General features: G+C 48.3%; 2 non-coding genes across 2 annotated transcripts; both read left to right on the top strand.

Annotated features, from left to right (window-relative positions):
- The first annotated feature begins 6,971 nt into the window (after positions 1-6,971).
- Positions 6,972-7,042, top strand: TRNAF-GAA (transfer RNA phenylalanine (anticodon GAA)). Its single transcript has one exon. It is a non-coding gene; the product is annotated as a tRNA-Phe (tRNA).
- A 71-nt stretch (positions 7,043-7,113) lies between these two features.
- On the top strand, positions 7,114-7,186 carry TRNAF-GAA (transfer RNA phenylalanine (anticodon GAA)). Its single transcript has one exon. It is a non-coding gene; the product is annotated as a tRNA-Phe (tRNA).
- The last annotated feature ends 12,886 nt before the right edge of the window (positions 7,187-20,072 follow it).

The following is a 20,072-nucleotide window of genomic DNA, read 5'->3' as shown; positions in this document are numbered from 1 at the left end:
AAGGGTTCCGGAGGTGACGAAGGGCAGGCAGCGACGAAGCATTCATCGGTGTCTATGGTGGAAGAGAGCAAGGTGACTGACAGCGCGGAGACACAGACTACGGCTGCGGTATCACCTGAGACAGCTGAAAGAGCGTCAACTGAGGGTGGGAGCTCTCAGCTTGACGAGTCGCTGAAACCAATGGACTGTGAGGCCGCGACGCGAAAGGACAACACTATCGTAGCCAGTGTCTCCGACCCCGCAAAACACTCTCTTGCACACAATGAAGAAGACAAAGCGGCCGCGACTAAAGCAGAGGAGCCGCCTGCAAAAGCACCTCCAGTACGACGACCACCTTTCAAGCCGCGGCCAAATGTCGCGACGAAAAGACGGCCGGCCGACAAACCGGCACCGTAGCAGAGTGACCCTGGTCCACCCGATGACTCAGGGGCAAAAGACGGCGTCTAGCTTCGTGCTAGGCGTGAAGGGTAAGCACCATGCTTCTGGCCTTTTCTTTTGCTACCAAAATGTATTCGGAGTCGTGCCTTAATTTCGCCACGCTTAACGTAAGGGGTATGAGCGGGAAGCGAAAGCAGAGTCAAGTGCTCCGCCTTTTGACTGACAGAGACATAGATCTGCTGACTCGAACGCTTTTTTTCATCTGTATGAAGGGCGCTTATCAACACTGAAGGGCGCTTATCAGCGCTTATCAATCAAGGTCACTGTGAAACTGAAATGAAACTGCTCTAAATCCCTGCTCCAAGCAGTTCGCAACAGTTATCAAAATGCCACCACGTATAACCGAAGCGACAAGACTCCGAATTATAGGAATGTCATTGGGCGGTTCATCGCAGGAGGTTGCTAAAGCAACTGGAGTGGCTGGGGCTTCAGTGGGCAGAATCATACGTGCCTACCGGGACGAAAAAAGGAGCGGAGAAGCTCCTCGCTACCTCAATAGGAAAACAACAGAAGAACACTTGCAGATTGTTGCCTGCGCTAGTGATAATCCTTCCATAACAGCGGGTGAAATAAGGGCTACCCTCGGTCTAAATGTGTCAGACGAGTTAATTACGCAACGACTAAAGGAAGCAGGGATTAGAAACAGGATGGCTGCACAGAAGCCTCTACTTTCCGACAGTGCCAGAGCAAAAAGGCGCGCCTTAGCTCAAGAGAATCTGCAGTGGACCGTCGACGATTGTCGAAACGTCGCGTCTACAAATTAAAGCTCTCTCTGCACTTAGTGGGAGCAGAAACAAAAGGTGTACCGTCCAGTGGCTAAAAGGTAAATAATTAGACTTTTGTCTTTTGTCGCGTGGCTTGCTTTATTATATACCATATTATTATTTTGCTACCGACTGTCATTAATTGGGATTAAATGCTTCTTTTTTAAGGTATGATCCCCGTTACGTCTAGACCGTCAAGGCAAGTGGCCGAACATCTGTGAATGTGTGGGGGGTGATTACGAAGGATGGCCTCGGGCCTCTTCACCGCATTGATGGTCGGCTGTGCTCCGAAGTGTATACTGCAATCATTGACCACCAGCTGCTCCCTCATGTGCTTGATGGACCATACAGAGATGGATATTTCCTGCTGCAGCATGATCTTTCTCTGATCCACACGGCTCACCCAGTGAACGCGCACCTTGAAAACCTTGGAGGGATGACGCTAGATTGGCCGCCCAAGGGCGCGGATATGAATGTCATAGAAAACCTTTGGGGCATTTTAAAAGCCAATATATCAAAAATGGGCCTCCATACCGCATTTTCTGATGAATTGTGGGAGGCCATCAAAAGTCAGTGTGAAGAACTGAAGGCCGACAGCGACCTTGTACCGGCGCTCTACGACTCCCTGCCATGTCGCATGTCTGCCGTCCTCGGGCTTGGCGGTTATTCCAGCCGCTACTGAACGGCCTGTGAGCGCGCATTATTGTCCACACCATTTTTTTATTTTATAACGTTTCAGCAAGCATGCAGCGCATAATAAAATGGTTTACGACCTCATTTTTTGTTGTTTCGCTCAGATGCTGGAAAAGTGCTTTAATACGTTTGACAGTAACAAGCCCAGTTTTTACTAGCTTCTCTGTGCGGTGACATCCCATTATGTTTGTCATGTGGCTTGAGGTATGCGTGGTGACATTGTCATAACTGTTCTGAACTGCCTCGAGCAGGGCTTTAAAGCAGCTTCACTTCAGTTTCACAGCGGCCTTTTAGTATTCTCGCCACGCTGAAGCATGTGGAGTGTTGATAAAGGCCGATTCACACGACGGACCGTTCGCCCGCGGCCCGCGCACTACGTGTGCATACGTCAGCACTTTGAGGGGCGCGCTGTCGGCCGCCATCCATCCATGCATCCAGCGCGCCTCTCAAAGTGCTGACGTATGCACACGTAGTGCGCGGGCCGCGGTCGAACGGTCCGTCGTGTGAATCGGCCTTAAGCGCCCTCCATACAGATGAAAAAAAGCGTTCGTGTCAGCAAGTAACAAATGAATGATCCATGTTCTCCGGGTTATCGCATGATTGGGCGTGTTCGGCCTATCGTTCAGTTTTATTTCTTCGCTTGGTTGCTACAACGCTGTTCTTCGGAACGTAAAATGCGAGCGAAACCATTCGCCTACTCACGCTGCCTGCTCGTCGAAACGCGACAATAATGGGTGACGTCCTTAAGAAGTAACAGCCTAGTAGACGACGGGCCCAGCTGAGCGTGCTTTGTGAGCATGCGCTTAGCCTCAGCCTGTTTCCAACTTCGCCCCGTCATATGGCGCTGACGCACAGAAAAGTCGCCGCTCGCGCACGCCAGCTAATGATTTGGGCGCCGGTACTATGCAATTGTGAGCCATGCGATTGGCAACTCTGCTGGGTGTGTTGTGTTTGTGAAAAAGTTGCCGGGACCCGAAATACAGGCGTATTTTCCTTGTCAATCGGGCCGCTACGTAGTATGCGATTTTTTGTACTGCAACGTTATGTGGCGTGTGTTATGCATTTATGCGCCAAACGTAGTGGAAGACAGGGCAACGTTTTTTGGAGAACCGTCAACAGTATTTTCTTTCCGACAAACAAATAGTTTTCATGGGTGACTTTATCTGTGTTTTGAGCGCTCGCGATAAGAGTAGCACCCGTGCCTTCAGGGACAGAAGTACTGAGGTTTTAAATCGAATAATAGACGAATACGCCTTGGTAGATGTTGCCGAATGCTTAGAGGGCGCACGCGATGTGCAGTACACGAACTTTCAACGTGTCAGTCACGCGCGCCTCGATCGCATTTATATCCACTTGATTTATTACCGAAATGTCATAAGTACAATGTTTTGCCTGTGTCCTACTCTGATCACTGTGTAGTCGAGTGCTCTGTAGGATCGAAGAAGCGAAATAACAGCTTTTCGTGGGACCTATGGAAACTAAACTCTAACCTGCTAAGTGACAAAACTTTCACTGATACCGTAGTAGAAAAGATTAATAAAATAGAGAGGGAGGGAAAAAACGAAGTCGGGTTGCAGTGGGGACTAGCGAAACAAGACATTAAAATGAAGGCTGTAGAACAGTCCACCTTTCTAAGGCACGAAGAACGGTTACAAGAAAGGCAGCTGAAAGTTATGCTAGAAAAATTATTAGCTCAAGAATGCAAACAACCGGGCATATGCATGGAAGACATCAAGAAAAGAAAGCAAAAGCTGGAACTTATCGAAGAAAAACGTTATCAGGGAGCGCTAGTTCGGGCGCGAGCGGCAGATTTGGTCGCGGGAGAAACGCCCACTAAGCGGGCGCTTGGAATGGAAAAGGCGCACGCTCGACGAAACCAGACTCACGAGGTAGAATGAGCAGGCACTTTAGTCACTGATAACGATAGCATACAGCTGGCCTTCTTTGAGCACTTTCAGACAACCTTTGCGCAACATGAAGTCGACTCGAATGCATTTAGAGACGAGTTTTTGGAGGATATGCCACGGCTGGATGACGAGAAAAAAGAAATTTTATAGCAGCAGATTACGCAGCAAGAAGTCGAATGCGCTATAGAAGACCAAAACCCTGGAAAGTCTCCAGGCCTGGATGGTTTAAGTGCTGTTTTTGATAAAGTGTTTAAGAGTGAATTAACGCCTTCGCTGACTACATTATTTAACGAAGCCTACATTTGTAATGCTCTGCCTCCATCCTACGGTACGTCCGACACAGTACTCTTTCCTAAAACAGATGACGCGCAGAAACTTAAACTGGTTACAGCATATAGGCCCATCTCGCTGACGAACGTCGATTAGAAAATTTTTATGAAAGTGCTAGCTGCCAGACTTCAGATGGTAATTAAAGAAATCGTTGGCCCTCATCAAACGTGAGGCATCAAGGGGCGGTCTATTGCTTATAATATTCACAAAGCAAGAAGTGTGTTGGAGTGCTGTGACGCCATTGGCGCTCGTGTGGCAGTTCTCCAACTAGATTTAGAAAAAGCTTTTGACTGTGTTGCGCATGACATATTGTTTTCTATCCTTCACCATGTTAATTTAGGCACTGTTATCACTGAGGGCGTGGCCTTGGCGTGAAGAAATTGCACTACCAGGTTAGTTGTTAATAAATCGTTGGGGACCTCATTAACGTTCAGCGTTCTGTTCGCCAGGGTTGCCCCCTCAGTCCTCTTTTATTTTGTATCTATATAGAAACTTTGTGTAAGCACATAAGAAATAATGCTGTTCAAGGATTTCGGCTACAGACGGCTGAAGTCAGGATCCTAGCATATGCTGATGATGTTGCTGTTTTTGGCGTGAGTCACGATAGCATTCGTAACGCGGTCGACGGGGTAAAGCGATTCAGCACTGTGACGGGGAGCAGGGTTAACTGGGGGAAGTGTGTGGGGTTCTGGCATGGACAGTGGCCAGTGACACCGGAAAATTTTGCTAACGTGACCTGGCACACGACCCCTGTGAAATACTTGGGTGTCCCGCTGGAAAATGATCGCGACAGCGAACCGTATTGGACACGTCAGGTGCAAGAAACACGCGAAAAGGCTGAAAAGTGGAAAGCGTCCGATCTATCTATATTCACGAGAACCACAGTCTGGAATCTGTTTTTCATCAGCAAATTGTGGTATGTGATGCGAGTGATGCATTGTTCCCGAATTAATGTGCAAATGTTTCATCGTATATTTTTGCTGGTTTTGTGTGGGCCTCTAAATGGGAGAGGTGTACGCGAACCAATTTCTTCTGAAGAGTAAGGGATGGGGGACTCGGGCTTCGACATTTATTTGCGAAGCAATTGGTCAGTAGATTCCTGTTTTTGCGCGATGTGCGTGATCCTTTTCTGCGCACAGTGTGCCAAGTAAGGCTGGGTAGGGCTTTGCTAGACTTTGTGATTTCAAGTGAGTGTATGACGGGTGGCATTTTTTGGTTTCTTCATGGATAGTTGCCAGCGTCAGATTTTGAAATGCCAGATTTTCAAAAGAATATTTGAGTGATCTGAGCCGGAAAGATTTGTACAAGGATTTGTGTGACATCCTCTTTCCAGTGCCCTTGTACAGGGCTATGTACGGTGGAGGGCCGGGCTACAACGTATTGAAAACGGTAAAGAAAACGAAGGTACCACCGGGAGTCAAGAGTTTCTTCCTTAAATTACACTGTAGAACTTTACCTGGGAAAACATTTCTTGAGGCAAAACAGATATTTCTTCCTTGGGGGTCGCATTGCATCATATGCAAAAAGCTGGAGGCAGTTGATCACGTCGTTTTGCACTGTTGGGAAGGGGTCTATTTTTGGGACGTTTTGCAGAAGACTTTAAAGAAACAGCTTCCAATCCACTCATATGGAATAAGGTTCTTGCCAACCAAAAACGAGGATGGGGTTCCGTTAGACTTAGTCATGCTGGTGGGCCTCCACAGTATATGGCGCTCCCGCATGGCAGGATATCACTGTGACCCTGACGCACGGCCAGCCCGCATGTATTTTAGAGAAAGTATGCACAAGTTTCCAGAAGAACAAAAGCTAATAGTGGAGGTTCCTGAGTGGTTACCAAGGCTGGAACCCCTCGTAACTTTCCTGGCTAACTCTGTATACTGTATGTACAGAGGGCAAAATGCATGTCTAGAACGGCCGAACTGCGTGCTCCGGGCCGCTCAGAGCTACGTGCGCGACGTCTAGCGATATAACGCTTGGTTCGAGACGACGGAGTGTGGGCATGCGTGGCCAAACTGATAGCGCTGCCTGTCTTTTCGGGGCTCACAGGCGGCCGCGCCTTTACCTCCTGCTTTTGCCTTTAGTAGCGATGATTTGCGCTACCCTCTGCGAAAGGACATACGCGGCAGAGCGCACGCCACTGGCTTGTTTTTTTTACTTTCTTTTTGTGCTACGACAGCCAACCCCACCTGAGGCCGCAGTATGATTTCAATAATCACATGCCTATTTTGTCATTTGCCGAAGAATGCAAAATGGCAAACCTCGCTTCCTTATCTAAGGCTCGTAGCCGCAATGACGATGCATTACACCGGCGCGTATGTGATGCGGTGAACTGCTCCTCGCCAGAGCTGTGCAATTGCACAAAAAGAAAGTAAAAAAAAAGAAGCCAGTGGTGTACGCTCTGCCACGTATTTGTTTCGCAGACGGTAGCGCAAATCAGCGCTACAAACGACAAAAGCACGAGGTAAAGCCGCGGCCACCTGCGAGACCCGAAAAGACGGGCAGCGCTATAAGTTTGGCCACGCATGCCCACACTCCGTCGTTTCGAACCAGGCGTTATATCGCTAGACGTCGCGCACGCAGCTCCGAGCGGCCCGGAGCACGCAGTTCGGCCGTTCTAGATATGCATTTTGCCCTCTGTACATATTGTCATTGTTCTGTTTTGTAATGTCAAAGCCCTGCAATAAAGAAAAAAAATACCTCAGTTGGGAGAGCGTTAGACTGAAGATCGAAAGGTCCCTGGTTCGATCCCGGGTTTCGGCAATGCTTCTTTTTCCTTTTCGCTCCAACACTGAGCAGAGTACCCACACAGCCGCCAATGGGGGGGGGGGGGGGATGCAGTGCCGAAATAGCTGTTGGGAGAGCGTTAGACTGAAGATCTAAAGGTCCCTGGTTCGATCCCGGGTTTCGGCAATGCTTCTTTTTCCTTTTCGCTCCAGCACTGAGCAGAGTGCCCACACAGCCGCCAATGGGGGTGATTCCGTGCCGAAATAGCTCAGTTGGGAGAGCGTTAGAATGAAGATCTAAAGGTCCCTGGCTCGATCCCGTGTTTCGGCAATGCTTCTTTTTCCTTTTCGCTTCAACATTGAGCAGAGTACTCACACAGCCGCCAATGGGGGTGACTCCGTGCCGAAATAGCTCAGATTCGACTTCCGGCCACCGAGCGTGACGGACGTGTGTATCATGGGCTCCCAAGGAGTGGATTCAGCGGCCCTGCCGGGCCGCGGTATCAGGAGTACGATCAAACCGAACGAGGACTACCAGCTGATTTTGCCGCATTTGCCAACAGGTTCGACTGTTTTGCATACTGTTTTTATGCGAAGCATATTAACGCAGGTTTCGGGCCTTCGCGCGACGCCCGGCGGTGGCCACCATTGACCTTCAAGTGACTTTAAAGTTGGTCACGTGACATGACGTCACGTGATGACGTCACACCGGCTGCAGATGGGGCCTCATATCGCGCCGTCGGTCGCCTCCCGGCGGTGGCCACCATTGACCTTGAAGTGCGATCACATGATGTGACGTCACTATGATGACGTCACACTGGCTGCAGGTGGGGCCTCATATCGCGCCGTCGGTCGCCTCCCGGCGGTGGCCACCATTGACCTTGAAGTGAGATCACATGATGTGACGTCACGTGATGACGTCACACCGGCTGCAGGTGGGGCCTCATATCGCTCCGTCGGACGTCGCCCGGCGGAGGCCTCCACGCTGCGGTTCGCGCCGTCGCGCGCGACGCGGCGGCGGCGCCACCATCGCTGCATCACGTGATATGTGACGTCACGCCAGGGATGAGGCGGCGCGCGCCCGCCGTCGCGTCAGTCTCTGTGCCCGCAACCGCGCCAGCGTCTTTGCGCCGGGCGTGTATGCGGTCAAGATGCCTCCAAACGCTAAGGACATGCTTCGCATCCACTGGGCTTAACCTTGATAAGCGTCCAATTTTTTTTTGCATGGCGCCGTCCAAGCCAGGCCATACCGTGTTGAAAACTTTCGTGACGCTCTTGAGCGTGTCATTGCTGCCGAAAGTGGTTGTCCTCGGGGCATATCAGATGGATCATGTTTGGGCCGTGACATTCTGCAATGAAGAAGGAAAAAACAAAATGCTACAGGCGGAGGCGTTCAACGTCAAGGACCACCGCTGTGTGGTCATTGACCCACGCAACCAGGGCGTCAGGCTGAAGCTGTTCTGGCTGCTACACGGCGTGCAAGATGACGACGTGAAGGCAGCTCTGGCGGCTTTTGGAAAAGTGACCGACATAACTCGGGACAAGTGAGAGTCAAAGGCTGCGTCGACAAGTCGTTTACTACGCGCTCAGTGACATTGAAGCTGAAGGTGGGCGGTACCATCGAGGACTTACCGCACCAGCTGCGTGCTGGAGAGGACGTCGCACTCATCGACGTTCCTGGCAGAGCTCCGCTCTGCCTCCGGTGCCGCGGCACCGGCCACATACGTTGGGGGTGCCGTGTGCCACGTTGCGGGCTCTGTCGTCGCTTCGGCCACGACGACGCCCAGTGCGTGCGAACATATGCTAGCGTAGCTGGTCCTGGTCGTACGGATACTACCGAGGAGCATATTATGGACGAAGTCGACGCGGTAGAGGCGACCCGTGAGAGTCGGGAAGACGCAGTACCAAAAAGCATAGCCTCAGAAAAAGCAACGCTTCCCACAGAACATGAGGCTGCCAACTCAGCAGAACCATCTGCGCCTGACACCAGAACTGAGGCGGAGGCGGGAAAAGCAGATGATGCTATGGTAGGTGCACCTGAGACGGTTTTGGAACCGACCGACGAGAAGGACATTGACACGGAGATGCCCGCGGCGTCAACTTTGCCAGCGAAGAGGACGCACGACGAAGCTGATGACAAGGCGGCGAGCTGCGACGGGACGGACCATGAGGAACCTCTTCCCAAACGCCACTGTTCGACGTGCGGCCTACAAGCCCAGGCCGAACGTCCCTCCTGATCGTAGGACTTCGTCGGCTGTCCCTCCGCCTTAGCGGAGGTGCCTTGCAGGGTCTTTGTGTGGGTAACCCGGTCTTCGATCGGGTTCAGTGCTGACACCGCCGTACGTCTTTGCAAACTGGAAGGATTTTTGATGAGGTGAGCTACAAACAGATGTCACTTCGAGAGCGGCGAATCCCAACCATTTAGATGGCGTCTCAACTAATATCTAGCTTGCGTATTGCCACACTGAACGTGAGAGGTCTTTCTGCGCGAAGGAGGCAAAATCAGCTTAAGCGTCTCTTGTTCGAAAACGAAATCGATCTGTTGGCTGTTCAAGAGACAAAAATTGAAAGCGAAGAGTTGACAGATGCGATGGCTGAAATTTACCGTGCACAGTTCAGTGTTTGCGTGTGCCATGCAAAAGGAAAGTCGGGAGGGTGTCTAATTTTAACTCGAAACTGCAAAGTCGCCGTGGGAAGTGTATTTTCCTGTGAAAGTGGCCGGATTGTAGCATGCGATTTTTTCTTTTCTGGTGTAGAGTGGAGAGCTGTGTGTGTATATGCACCTAATAGAATTCCCGAACGAGATGCCTTTTTTCGCCGTGTTCAACCTTTCCTGCTGACAGAAAAGCGTGTACTATTGCTTGGAGATTTTAACTGCGTGTGTAGACCTGAAGATAGAACAAGGAACAAAGCCCTGCAGGACACGAGGGCCGAGCTGCTGTCTGAGATGATTAATGAAGCAGAATTGGAAGACATTGGCATTATAATGCAAGGTTCAGAACGAGCACAGTACATGCATTTCCAAGGCGTTAGTCACGCAAGGCTGGACAGAATTTGTTTCTTCTGAGGTTGCGCCCTTGTGTTCCCAGTACCAGACTGTGCACGTCAGCTTCAGTGATCATTCTTTAGTCGTGGTCACACTTGGGGAGAGGAAAAGGACTGTCAAGTTTAGTTGGGAATGATGGAAATTTATTGACACATTGTTGGAGGATGAGGAGTTTAGCAAGAAACTAAAAGACTCAGTCAAAAGCTTGTTAGAGAAAGAGTCAGGCTTTATACAAACATGGGAACAATTTAAATACGACGTGAAAGTGGCCGCTATAGAAAGAGCATGTGTTTTAAAGCGTAAGGAAAAAAGCAAGAAAAGGAACTTCGTACCGAGCTTGATTTCATGCTCAGCATGGAAGGCGTCAAGCCGCGTTTGTACAGACAAGAAATAAGAGACCAAAACTAAGCTTGAACTAATAGATGAAACGAAATGTCGAGGTGCTGTGATAAGGGCGCGCAGCGAAAGATTTTGGCTTGGGGAGACGCCCACAAAAAGGGCGCTCAGCGACGAAAAACAGTATGCAGTTTCGAAAGAGATAAAGGAAATTTGTTATCGCAATGACGTAACTTCCGAATCTGAGATGATTGAAAGGGCGTTTCTGGAATATTACCAAAACTTGTTCAGCCTTAAAACGCCTGATGTTGAACATTACAAAACTGCATTCCTGTCGCTAATGCCAAGAGTCGAGGGTGACCTGGCGCACGTACTTGAGGAGCCCATAACGGCAGCAGAAATCGAAGCTGCAATACAGCAGCTGAGCTTAAACAAGTCGCCTGGGCCGGACGGCCTCGGTGCCGCACTTTACAAGGCTTTGAAAACAGAAATGGCAATAGCATTGCAGCGCGTAATAAGCGAGTGTTACGAAAGAAAGTTAACTCCGCCGTCTTTTCGAACTTCCCACGTGGTGTCGATCCCAAAATCGGACGACCCGAGTAGGTTGCAGTCAGTTGAGTGTTACCGCCCAATAAGCTTAACTAACGTAGACTACAAAATTTATATGAAAGTGCTAGCCGGACGACTCCAAACAGTAATTAAAACCCTTGTTGGCCCACACCAGACCTGTGGCATAAAAGACAGATCCATTTTTACTAACATACACGTAGCTAGGAGTGTCCTTGAATGCTGTGATGCAACGGAGGGTCCTGTCGCCATGATGCAACTGGACCTGCATAAGGCGTTTGATAAAGTTGTGCATGAAATTTTGTTCGTGCTTTTGGAACATGTGAATGTAGGATGTATCATGACTGATGGCGTGAAAATGGTTTATGATGGCTGTACATCAAGGTTCATAATTAATTACCGCCGGAGTAATAGTATTCCTGTCTTGTCGTCAGTGAGGCAGGGTTGCCCTCTTTTACAAATTAAACAATGTGATCCCCAAGGTAGAAATAACTGCTTCCTTTCCAAGAATTCCTTTACTGGTAGTGTTCCGGTATGTAATTTAAAGAAAAAAGTTTTTGCACTTGGCGGCACCTGCATCGCCTTCACACGCTTAAGTACGTCGCGTCCGAGGCCTCCATTGTATAAGGCCCTGTACATAGGTTGTGGAAGAACTACATCGCACAAATCTTTATACAACTTCTTCCTGCTAACAGAAGATAAATATTCATACGAAAATCGAACAGACAGGAATCGAACACTCGCGACAACCTCTCTAAAGTAACCAAAAATACGTCCCGAGAAACTTTCGGTTGTGACAACAAAGTCCGGCAGTGCATTTCCGAGCCTTAATTGGCACACAGTGCGCAAAAACGGATCGCTTACATCGCGCACAAAACAAAATCTGCTTACAATCTGCCGCAGAAATAAGTGTCCCAGACTCAGGCCGCCATCCTTCACCCGCCTAAACAAATTGGTCCGGCTGCAGCGTTCCCAGTCCGCAGCCCACACAAAAACGGCAAAGATCCGGTGCAGTCTCTGTACGTTCATCCTTGCACAATGCAACACTTGCATCACGTACCACAGCGTAGACATAAAAAACAGATTGCACACTGTGGCCCTTGCGAAAATTGAAAGGTGTCGCCCTTTCCACCTTTCCGCCTTTTCACGCGTGGCTTGCGTCTGTGCTTTCCAGTACGAATCGCTATCGCGATAACCGTCCAGTGGGACGCCTAAGTACTTTACTGGGGTCGTCACCCAGGACACGTTTGCAAAATTGCCGGGCTTCGTTGGCCATTCACCGTGCCAAAGCCCCAGGGACTTTGACCAATTCACTTTACTACCGGTGATCTTGGTGAATTCTTTTACGCATGCCACGGCCTCGGTTATACCTTCCCGGTTCACTGTGAACACCGCGACATCATCCGCATAAGCCAGCAGCTTAACTTCTGCCGCCTGTAGCTGGAAGCCTCGAATTTTTTCCCTTTCCATGATATTCAAACAACGCTTCAATGTAAATGCAGAATAGAAGAGGGCTGAGGGGACAACCCTGGCGCACCGAACGCTGCAGGCTAATGGGGGCCCCCAAACTCTTATTTACAATTAATCTTGTCGTGCAGCTCCGGTACGCCAAGGCCACTCCCTCGCAAATAATGGACCCTACATTCACATGGTCGAGTATGCAGAACAGGATATCGTGCGAAGCACAATCGAATGCCTTCTCAAGATCTAGCTGAAGGATGGCTACACAGCTATTTGTGTTATCACAACATTCCAGCACACACCTCGCTCTATGAATATTGGAAACAATAGAGCGTCCCTTGATCCCACACGTCTGGTGGGGACCGACTATATCCTGAATTACTGACTGTAGTCTACGGGCTAAAATCTTCATGAAAACTTTATAATCTACGTTTGTGAGGGCGATAGGACGATATGCTGTGACCTGCTTTAACTTTTCTGCGTCATCGGATTTAGGGATTAGCACTGTATGGAATTTACCATAAGACGGGGGCAATTCATTTTCTTTGTAGGCTTCTTTAAAAACTGCTATCAGTACTGGCACTATTTCGTGTTTATATGCTTTGTAAAAAGCGGCGCTTAACCCATCAGGTCCAGGAGATTTTCCCAGGTTCAAATTTTCTATCGCTTGCTCGACCTCCGACGCAGTTATCGACAGCTCCAGCCTTTCTTTCTGTTCGTCATCTAATCGCGGCAAAGCGCCAAGAAACTTTTCCTTGAATGCGCTCACATCCACTTCTTGCTTTGCAAACAGCGCCTGATAATATTCAAGAAATGCCTGCTGGATATGCCCGCTTTCTCCAGATAACGCCCCGCCCCATTCAATCTGTTCAATGTGGTTTCGTTGAGCATGCGTTTTTTCCATTCCTAGCGCTCGTTTTGAAGGTGTCTCCCCATCAGCTATATCTTGCGCCCTAGCCCGCACCAGTGCGCCACGATAGCGTTCTTCTTCAAAGAGTTCAATCTTATTTTTTATTTTCCTAATGTCATCCATCCATTTGCCAGTCTCTTCGCTTTCTCTTTCGAGAAGTCTAGCTAGTAAAGATCTTAAATTGTCCTCCTCACGCTTCTCCTCTTGTCGTATGCAGCTTGACCTTTCGACTGCTGCTATTTTTATTTGTTGTTTGCAAAGTTCCCACTGCTGCCATACTTTCAGTCCCCGCTCGGCTTTAATTTACTGATTTCTTCGTTTACTTTCCTGCTAAAGATGTCGTCTGTAATGAGCTTATTATTTAATTTCCACATCTCCCAAGAAAGCTGATTTCCTCGTTTTTTGTCCCTATCCCACACTGCACTAAACAATGATCCGAAAATGATACCGGTACTGCATTGTAGCAACTGCATTTTGAAATAACGTTCGGTGACACATAAATGCGATCTAGCCGCGCATGGCTTGACCGTTGAAAATGTGTGAGTCTCACACAACGCTCGCCCTCTAAACATTCGGCCACATCATCGAGGTTGCACGTGTCTATAATTTCTGAGAGTACTTCAGTGCTTCTGTCCCTAAATGCCCTTGCACTGGTTTTGTCACAGCCTCTCAGGACGCAATTGAAGTCACCCATGACGATCAGGCATTTCTCACAACTGAAGTGCTTTTGTACGCGTTGAAAAAACGCTGTCCTCTCATCCACCGCATTTGGGGCGTACACACAAATGATGCGCCAATATGTTTTGTCGTACAGGAGGTCAACCAAAACAAATCGACCTGAAGGACACGCCGTATATGCCTGAACCTCAAGTCCCGGTACATTCTTTACAAAGATGACACAACCCGCAGACGTTCCTACAGCGTGGGCGACAACTGCAAAAAACCTTGACGTGAAACGTCGCACCATGCTCCCGGTCTCCTCTTTCCCGTCAATTTTCGTTTCCTGCACTGCCAGGACGTCGGTGTCGTGCTCAGTTAAAAGGCGGTACACCTGGCTCTGCTTCTTCTTACTTGCCAGTCCCCTGACATTAAGTGTACCGACTTTCATGGGGAACGCATGAGCCATTTTCATGCAGAAGAAAGTGGCCGGGAACATGGTGCTTACCCTTCACGTGTAGCGCTTGGCTAGACGACATCATTGACACCAGAGCCATCCGGTGCTGGTGCCAGGCCTGGCAGCGGGGGCGGCTTGTCAAGGGCTCTCCTCTCCGTCGACACATTTGGTCGTGGCCGGATGGACGACCGCCGTCCTTGGGTCGTTTTTGCCGGCGGCTCTTCGACGCTGGGGGCTTCCGCCTTGTCGTCTTCGGTTCCGGTCTGGGCGTGTGGCCGCTTCGCTGGGGCAGGGACGCCGGTCGTGCGGGCGCCGCTCTGGTCAAGGTTCTCCTCGGTCAGAGTCGCTGGCTCGGTTTCTTGGAGCGCTGGCACGCTTACTTCACCGCTCGACGCCTCCGTCTCCTTTCTAGTAGGTTCTGCCCCTTCAGGCTTGCGTCCGGCATCGCTGCTGGAGGGTCCCGAAGAGCCCGTCGATCCTGCTTGATTTTCGGGTTCCTCTATGCCTTTCGCAGATTCTTCGGCCTCGACTACGTCCATCAGGAGTTCCGCAGAGTCGTCTTTCGACGCCCCGCCCGTAGCCACCGCGTAAGTGCGGGCACACTCATTATCCGCGTGGCCGTACCGCCGGCATTTCGTACAGCGGGGAACCTTGCATTCACGCCGCACGTGGCCTGTACCATGGCAGCGCAAGCACTGCATTGGACGCCCAGGCGCTACGACAAGAGCCAACTCTCCGGCGACACGTACCTGGTGTGGCAGGTCATCCACTTTCAAGCCGGGCTTCAACTTCAGTAGGACCGTTCTTGTCGTTGAGCTCTTGTCATTGACGCCTTGTATCCGCCACCGCTCACGCGTAACGTCGGTCACTTTGCCAAACGCCGCGATTGCCGTCCAGATGTCGTCGTCGGCCACACCGTGAAGCATCCAGTGTAGCCGCAGCTTTACCTGCTGGTCTTCCGGGTCGATATTGAGGCAGCGGCGTTTAACTTGCAGCTCGTTGAAGGCGAGCAACTTCTTTGCTGCCTCCGTGTTCCGCAGGGTAACCGCCCACACGTGGTTGATTTTGTACGCCCCCAACGCGACAACGTCGGGGAGCGTACCGGTCTCGGCCAGGGCGTCACGGAAATCCTCGACCCGGAACGGCCTCGCTCGCACGTCGCCGTGAAGAAAAACGGTGTTGAAAACAACACGTCCTGTTAGCAGTGTCGGCAAAATAATCTGGTAATCCTTATCACCGCAGTCATCGATCCTGTTTCCGCGGCCGTCAAAGGCCGCTATCGCCGCTCCGCTGGAGCCCATGACCCTGCGATCCGTTCAGCTCGGCTGCCGGAAGCAGAATGACTCCGCCATGCCAGCTCGATGGTATGGAATGGACAAAGGCGCGTCTTGTCAATACAGTGTCTTCGTTCACTCCCATCCTCGTCCCTTCCCTTCCGGCGAAGTTTAGGTGTCCACCGAGATATGAGAGGCAAATACATTTCCTTTCCTCAAAAACCAATTTACCGACGAGCGAGGCGTAGAACCGAATGGGCGATGGCGTTCTATGGACTCCCTGGCAGCGTTGCAAGAAGCTATCGCGTTTCCATCTTAGAGGCGAAGCTTAACATCTTAACCACACATCAGTGACCGCACTTTAGGTCAAAAAAGTGCACCCCCCACCTTTGAATTTTGGCGGGTGTCCACCGAGATATGTGAGACAGTTACTGCGTAATTTTCTTTCCTCAAATACAATTTTCATTTTCTTCATTACGGGCCATCTTTGTCTTTCTTCTTTCACTCCCACTTCCTCCCTTCCTCTACAGTGCGGTTCAGGTGTCCACCGAGATGACAGAGAATTACTGCGCCATTTGCTTTCCTCAAAAACCGTTGCGTTCAAATGGCAAGGCATCGCGCCGATCGGGTGGTGGCGTTACGTCGACTCCCTGGCAGCGCTACAACACGCTGTCGCGTTCCACTCCTAACGGCGAAGCTTAAGCTTAAGCTTAATTAGCAGTTAATTAGTATTGAGGCATTAATCAGTAATTAACCATTAATTAGTGATTTGTCATCACTTAGTAATTAGTACTCAATTAGATGCGACGCCACCAGTGCCACAGAAGTAGTCAAAGTGGTGCGGAAAACGCTTTCGCCTCTACGCACTTTAGACAGTTAAAGTGCCCCCTGAATTTTTTGACTATGTTGTTTACACACACCGCTATCTTTAAAAAGCGCAAAAGGTCAAAAGGAAGGATATTTAATAACTGGAAAAGTGGTTTACTTGGCTCGGTATACTTGCTTTGCGTTACAATTCGGATAGCCCGTTTTTGTAATCGCCGTATAGGATCAAGGTAAGTATTGTATGTCAAACCCCATGATTCTATACAGTATGTTAAATGACTATTAATAAGTGCAAAATAAAGGGTACGCAGTGTTTGTGTGTGAAGACAATCGCGGGCCTGTAGTAAGGCGTAAGAGCCTGAGGCCAGCTTCGAACAGACGGCGTTAATCTGGTTTTTCCAGTGAAGATGTTCATCTAGAATGACTCCGAGATACTTAAATAAGTGTGTTCGTTCAAGTGAGTGGCCATTAATAAAAATGTTAATTTGGTTGCTATGGATGACTTTTCCTCTTGAGCTAAATACTATATATTTGGTTTTGCTTGAATTAATTGTTAGCTTGTTGGTAAAAAACCAGCTTGAAATTTTTTCAATTCAGTGTTTGTTTTTGCTTCTAGATCCTCATGGTTGTCAGCTGTAACAATGATCGCAGTGTCACCTGCATACATTAAAATATCCGAGCAACTTAGGACCTTCGGCAAGTCATTCAAATATAACGAAAATAACATGGGCCCTAAAACAGATCCTTGAGGAACCCCTGTCTTTAAATATTGAAGGCATGATGTAATGTTATTCATAATTACAGCTTCTTGACGGTTTTCAATGTAACTGGAAAGTAAGCGGTAGACTTCACCGCGGAATCCATAATGGTTTAACTTGTTCAGCATAATAGCGTGATCCACGGTATCAAACGCTTTCTTTAAATCAACAAATACAACGGCGGCCAGTTTGTTTTAATGTAATGCTGTATTAATTAACTGAGTCAAACTTAGGACTGCAGATGCCGTTGAATAGTGTTTTCGAAATCCATGTTGCTGTTGACAGATTAAGTTATACTTTTCTAAAAATTTGCAAATATTGTTAGATAGAATCTTTTTGTAAGTATTATTAATAACACTTAGGACAGAAATGGGTCTGTAGCTTGACGGGTTGGTCGGTCTCCATCCTTGTATACCAGGACAACTTTGGCAATCTTTAGTACGGAGGGGTATTTTGCACATTTTAATGAATGATTAAAAAGTTTTCATAATATGGGTACCAAGATATCAGTGTTTTTCTTAAGCAAGGGTGGGTAAATTCCATCCAGTCTGGTAGATTTATTACCTGTAAGCTGAGAATAATGGATGTAATTTCATCGGGTTCGATCTCAAACATTCCAAAAGTATTGAGAACTGGACTGGATGCAGTATATTGTTGTTGCGATTCAGGAAGTTGAGCAGCTAATGACGGGCCGATATTGGTGAAAAAGGAATTGAATATTTCTGTAGTATTGCGATCTATTCTCTCCGGAAGAACCCGGCGCAAACTGGGTTTGCCAGCGACTTCATTTATTATTTTCCAGACCTTATGTGTATTGCCGGAAGCCTGTTCAACGAGACGCGTGTAATATGCTTTTTTTACGTGCCCTCATCATCGACACGGAACTATTGCGCAGGCTCTTAAATTGGTTTAGATAGTAAACGTTATCTTTGTGTTGCCTCCACTTGGGGTACCATGTATCCTTTTCTTTTAGAACGGCCAGGATTGGCTCAGTCATCCAAGGGCATAGTGGCACTTCGTAAGAGCGAACACTAATATTTCTGCTGCACTTAGTAACCATTCGAGAAAGCGTGTCTATTAGGTTACTAAATTCTGTATCAACATCATCATGGTATATTAGGCTAGGGTCGACGGCCAATAGATTTTCATGCAGTAGTGCATAATCTATTTTAGATACATACTACTTGCTCTCACGCTCTGGTTTTATATCAGTGTCGACAGTAACAAAAAGTGGAAGGTGAGCGGAGCTGGGTTCACTGTAGACCTCAGCGCGTATCCCAGTCGGTATATTTGTTAATGCGTGATCAATAATAGATGAAGAGGAGGTAGTTACACGCGTCGGTGTATTAATCATGTTTTGGAAATTGTACGACGTTAACAGGTACACGTAGTCTTTGTGGCATTCAGAATTTGTATCTATGTTGAAATCGCCAACAATAATTATGCGTTCTGAGTGTGTAGTAAACGTTTCAAAAATTCCTTCAAGTTTATCAAGAAAGGACGAAAGGCTTGAATTTGGTGGGCGGTAAATAACTCCAACAGTGAATGAATGTGGCAGTTTTATGAACAGTGTTTCTATGTCTGTATGACTGAGGGTGACTGGCGCCAAAAGCGAGAAAGGTAGACCATTTTTGACAAAAAAGGCAACACCACCACCACGGTTTTTTGATTCTCTCGGATGAGATAGCATTAACATAGTCGGGAAACATAACATTCTCATCTTTTTGCAGCCAGGTTTCTGTAAGCGCTACAATATCAAAAGATTGGGAATATCTCGTCAAAGAAGCCACTAGAAGGTTCAGGTTCTTGCGGATATTAGAGTAAAATATTGACGTACATTTGTCACTGCTTAACAGGTCATCTTCTTCTATGACCATAGACATTGCAAGAGCAAACAGGTACTAAAACACAAGAGCATTGGTAATCAAACAATTTGTTCCAGGTCATCTTCACAAGTTATGTGCATTACTTTTGAGCTTTCTGTTTTTCTCATCAAGATTTTGCCTTCAGACACCCATGCGAACTTCCAGCCTCTGTCACGTTTCTTTCCAATAGCTTTGCCGAGCAAAACCTTTTTTTCCGGGCACAAATGTTCGTTGACAAAAACAGGATCGTTCTCTGGGAAGCCAAGCACCGAAGTATTTAGCCTGTTCTTTTTCGCAGCTTGCAAGATTCTGTCACGTGGGGACCTTGACTTAAACTTTACAATTACATTGGAAGGTCCTTTCGCCTTGGTTGGAACACGGTGCATCACGTCAATTTCCTCAGGAGAAAGCTCTACCTGTAGGTAGGAAGATATCTTTGTCATGACGCTACCGAGGTTCTCGTTATCAGATTCAGGGATACCTTCCAATTCAATGTTGTTCCTTCTGCTGTATTGCTTCAGTTCAACTAGTTGTGTTTTTAGCTCCTTCAATTCGCTCGTCAGCTTCTTGTTTTCTTGCTGAATTTCCAGATTGTTCTTCTTTACTTCTGTGAGTTCTAGCCTCATCGTTTTAACTTCTGTTCTGAAGTCCTCAAAGGCAGTGTTCATGAAACCAACTGATTCCTTCACTGCTGCTATTTCAGTCTGCACAGCATCACTAGAAGAGTTCAGCTTGTTTACTGCGACCTTGATTTCAGTAATGGCCTCCATAAATTTAAAAGTTATTTCCACTAGAACTTTAGGAACTTCTTTAATGCTTTTGGGAGCCTCATCTGCGAGTGTCTTAGCAAAGTTGTCAAGTTGCGTCGCCTCGTCGTCCCCCATTTCAACAAGTTTTCCGCAGACGCGTTCACAAATAACAAGAGGGCCCAGAGCAGTGCAGCAACCGTAAAATTCAATGAAATAAACTTTCACACGAAAGTGTGTATGCCCACCTGCATGAGTACAGCGATACGGTTAGCAGTTGCACAGACGGCTGCCAGCACCGCTCTGATGTGTCCG

This window comes from Amblyomma mixtum, chromosome 10, assembly GCF_055824585.1.
Source record: "Amblyomma mixtum isolate Tamu chromosome 10, ASM5582458v1, whole genome shotgun sequence".
In the NCBI taxonomy this organism is placed as follows: domain Eukaryota; kingdom Metazoa; phylum Arthropoda; class Arachnida; order Ixodida; family Ixodidae; genus Amblyomma; species Amblyomma mixtum.
This window is presented reverse-complemented; position numbering and strand designations above follow the sequence as displayed.